The sequence below is a fragment of the Silene latifolia genome, chromosome 1, assembly GCF_048544455.1.
Source record: "Silene latifolia isolate original U9 population chromosome 1, ASM4854445v1, whole genome shotgun sequence".
NCBI lineage: Eukaryota > Viridiplantae > Streptophyta > Magnoliopsida > Caryophyllales > Caryophyllaceae > Silene > Silene latifolia.
Window position 1 is genome coordinate 138,265,791 of NC_133526.1, and position 4,666 is coordinate 138,270,456.

At 40.1% G+C, this 4,666-nt stretch overlaps 1 non-coding gene across 1 annotated transcript; it reads left to right on the forward strand.

Moving 5' to 3' along the window:
* Nucleotides 1-1,543: 1,543 nt before the first annotated feature.
* On the forward strand, nucleotides 1,544-1,650 carry LOC141624803 (small nucleolar RNA R71). Its single transcript, XR_012534611.1, has one exon. It is a non-coding gene; the product is annotated as a small nucleolar RNA R71 (small nucleolar RNA).
* The last annotated feature ends 3,016 nt before the right edge of the window (nucleotides 1,651-4,666 follow it).

The following is a 4,666-nucleotide window of genomic DNA, read 5'->3' on the forward strand; positions in this document are numbered from 1 at the left end:
TTCTTCCATGTCAACAATGACAAAGTCCACCGGGATGAAAAATTTCCCAACTCTTACGGGAACATCTTCCCATATCCCTAATGGTGTCTTCGTCGATCTATCGGCCATTTGGAGTGTGATATTGGTGCATTTAAGCTCTCCCATCCCCAACCTTTTACTCACCGAGTATGGCATAACACTCACACTAGCCCCTAGATCACATAAGGCTTTGTTGATTGTGGTGTCGCCAATGGTACACGGTATTGAGAAGCTTCCCGGATCTTTGAGTTTTGGAGGTGAACTCCCTTGAAGTATTGCGCTACTCACCTTAGTGAAGGCGATAGTCTCAAGCTTTCGGATCGACTTCTTCTTTGTGAGGATGTCTTTCATGTATTTTGCATAGGCCGGCACGTGATTGATTACTTCCGTGAAAGGAATTGAGACTTCCAAATTCTTCACAATTTCCATAAATTTTCCAAGTTGGTCATCAAATTTGGGCTTGGCTTGACGACTTGGAAAAGGAAGTCTAATCACAATGGGATCCTTCTCCTTGACCTTGTCTTCATTTTTCTTTGAGATTTCTTCTTTTGATGGTTCTCCATCCTTGGAGTTTTGCACAATTTTTTTTTTGTCACTATCTTCCACAACTTCATCCTCAACTTGCTTCTTCGGTGCTTCATACCTTGTACCACTTCTCAAGTGAATGGCACTAACCGTTTCATGTCTTGGGGGATTACTTTGAGGTGGTAATTGCCCCTTTTGTCTTTGTGAGCTTGAAGATGCTAGTTGAGTCAATTGGGTTTCCAACATTTTGGTGTGAGCTAGGATGTTGTTGATGGTGATTTCCTTTGCTTGACTATCTTTTTGCATTTGAGTGAAAAACACTTGTTGATTCTTTTGCATTTGGAGGACCGCTTTTTGAACATCAAAACCTTGGTCATTTTGTTGATTGTATGGAGTTTGATTTTGGTATCCTTGGTTTTGGTTGTAAAAGGGTCTTTGATTTTGGTTTCTCATAGGAGATGGGGTGTATGTTGGTTGAGGGTTTTGAACATTTTGGCTTTTTTATGAGAGATTTGGATGGAATTTGGTGTTTTCATTGTAATAGTTTGAATAAGGGGTACCACTCTTGTATGCTTGGAAAGCATTCACTTGTTCATTTGTTTCCCTACATTCACTTTGGTCATGTCTCAAAGTTCCACAATTCTCACATATCCCACTTGGGATTGATGAAGATGCCGTCATGGCATTAACATGATGCTTTGGTGATTTTGAGGCTTCTTCAAGTCTAGCCATTGCTTTTTCAAACTTCAAATTGATGGTATCAATGTGAGCACTAAGTTGAGCACCCAATTGAGTAATGGAGTCCACTTCATGCTTTCCTCCTCTAGTAGACTTGCGAGGTCTACTATATTGTGAGTTATGGACCGCCATTTCCTCAATTTTGTTCCAAGTTTTATTGTCATCAACTTCGGTGAACATTCCATTTGATCCCATGTTGAGAATGTTCCTTGAATCTTCATAAAGACCGTTCCAAAATTGTTGTACCAAGAACCACTCGCTAAGTCCATGATGAGGACATGAGCGACAAATTCCCTTGAATCGCTCCCAAGCTTCATACAAAGATTCTTCATCTCTTTGCTTAAAGCCCGTAATTTGAGCTCTTAGCATGTTAGTCTTTTCCGGTGGATAGAACTTTTTGTAGAAAGCTAAAGCCAACTTCTTCCAAGAATCAATTCCGAGAGTAGCCTTATCAAGGCCTTTCAACCATTTTTTTGCGGTGCCAATTAGAGAAAAAGGAAATAAGACCCATCGAATTTGGTCTTGAGTTACACCGGTTTGAGAAATCGCATCACAATAGTCACAAAAAGTCTCCATATGAAAGTGAGGGTCTTCACTAGGCATCCCCCCAAATTGGCTTCTTTCGACTAATTGGATAAATGCGGATATGGCAATAAAGTATCCGGTTAGATTTTGTGGTGTGGGAGTACCATTGGGAAGGTTCTCCTCGGTGGGTACGGAATGTGATGAAAACTTAGGCATTGTGGGTTGATTTTGTGTTGGATTTTGTGTTGGGTTCTCCTCACCTTCTCTTGCAAAAGGGTTGATGAACTCAATAGTATTTGGTTGAATATCTACAACCTCACCGATACCTCTCAAAGTTCTCCTAGCAAGTCTTCTATTGGTTGTCAAAGTTCTTTCAATTTCGTGATCAAAGGGTAACAAGTCACCTTGTGACCTTCTAGACATGCAAAATATCAAACAACTCGAAAATAATTAGAACAAACCTTGAGGAGTTTTACTTCCCCAAGGCAAAGAAAGACACAACTAATAACAATACAAGAAAATCCAAATCAAGTTAACACCGTCCCCGGCAACGGCGCCATTTTTGGTCGTGATCCCTCGTGAGGGGTTTAGTTTTCAGTACTTGTCGTTAGGAGCACCTAGACCAAAACACAATTTATAACTTCACAAACAACTCTACAATTAGTAAAGAGGCAAGTAAAGGTCGGATCCCAAGGGACGGGAATTGAGATGAGATTTCGATTGCAACTAGTGGTGTCTAAGGGTGTCACAATTGGGGTTTGAAGTAGAAGGTCACTAAACTAAATAGCAATAAAAGTAAACAAGCAAGATGAATTAAAAGGGATGTAAACAATTGATAAAAGGCACTAGGGTGTCATGGGGTCATAGGGGATTCATGGGAATTGATCATACAAAAATATTCTCAAGTTATAAGCAAGCAATTATTGTTGTGATGGATCGAGTTGGTTTATATCTTACAATCCTAGGAAATTTTGGGTCCTGGAGCCGAATCGATTAGATTGTACAACACCTACAAGTCGACTTAATCTTCCCTACTCAACAATATGCATGGTCTAATGAGACTCGAGTTGGTTTATGTCTTACAAGTCTCATTGAAAAGATAGGTGATGGGTAAAAAAATACAAGGATGAACATGCTAGCAAGGTTATCAATCATACCAACAAAGCAAGCAAATAAACTATGAAAGCATATTAATTTAAGCATGAATCATTCCCCATGTTGGTTTCCCCTAATTGCCCATTATACCTAGCTAAGGAAACTACTCACTCATTATCATGTTGAACATGCTAGCAAGGTTATCAATCATACCAACAAAGTGAAACATGATGAATAAATGAAAGTGATTAACAATAATTAAAAAGGAATTAAGAGAATTATACCTACTAATGATTCCAACAATAAAGCAAAGAATTAAAGAAGTACTTGATGCTTGATTGAGAGGTTGTCAATCTCCCAATAATAACCCAAATAATCTTCAATTACCCAAAATAAAGGATGAACAAGAGAGAGATTAAGGAAATAAAACTTGTATTAAAACTTGATTAAATGTTGATTACAAGATTAAAGAGATATTTGATTGATATTAACTACACTAAAGATTGCTAAGAAGAACATGCTCTTCTAATTAGACTAATGGGGTATTTATAGTGGGGATTAGGTACATGCATTAGGGTTAACTAAGGGCTTAAATGACGATTAAGTCCCCTTGTTGAGGAATCGCCGGTCTCTTAGGGAGACTCCGGTCTCTAGAAAAAGACGTGCATCCTTCCTTAAAGTTTGTAGAAGAGGAAATGGGACTGTCTAGGAATCTGGGCGTCTTTAGCACGGGACAGGCGGATTTGGCAGCTTCTGGACGGGCGTCCAGAAGGGAAAGACGGGCGTCTTTGGGTGATTTTGCCCAGGCGTCTTGTGGGGGAAGACGCTCGGGTTGTGGGGTGAAGACAGGCGTCTTCTAGGAAATCCGCACGGATTGTCAAGCAGTCTCGTTCCTTCTTCTTTTCTTCCTTTTTCTTCATAAAATCCTTGAGGATGTCCTCGGGGATGCAAGGATCTTTTCTCATCATTGCCCATCTACTATAGTATGTACAAAGGCCTTCTAGTCTTGTCTCTCCTTGATGCTTGGTCATTGAATTCAATCAATTTAGCCTCATTTTGCCATGAAAATGCAAGGTTTGCACTCTTTTCCTACCAAGGGATCAAAACCTCAAAGAATATGCAAAACGAAGAACTAAAGACAATAAATGACCCAAATATTCACTAAAAAGCATGGGAACAAGGCTAATTCGGGGACTAAATATTCTCTAATTATGGTCACATCAGTCGTCATTCCCACTCCTCTCGTTTCTCCTAGCTTAGTGTCCAATAACAACAGTAGTTCGGGAAATGTCCCAACCGCTGTCCCTTTACCGCCATTAACTACAGATCAGATGGCTTCTTTGTTTGAACTTTTCTCAAATCTTAATATGAATAAATTAGGTTCTGCTAACTCTTCGTGTTATCTTGAATGCAATTCTGTTTACGATGATAATGAGAGTGACCCAGACCCAGACTCAATTGAAGTACCTCCCTACATAGCCAAAGAAATATTACAAGAGGGGGAAGGGGGACCAGTGATAGAAAATACTGAACCCATCAATGTGGGAACTGAACTAGAACCCCAAGAACTTAGGATAGGGACAACCTTGAGCCCCACCGAAAAGGCCAATTTCATAGACCTCCTGCACGAGTTCAAAGATGTTTTTGCTTGGTCCTACAAAGATATGTCAGGGATCGACAGGGACATCGCAGAGCATAGAATCCCAATCAAACCAGGTTTCAAACCCGTGAAACAGAAGCTTCGTCGAATGAGGACAGAATGGGC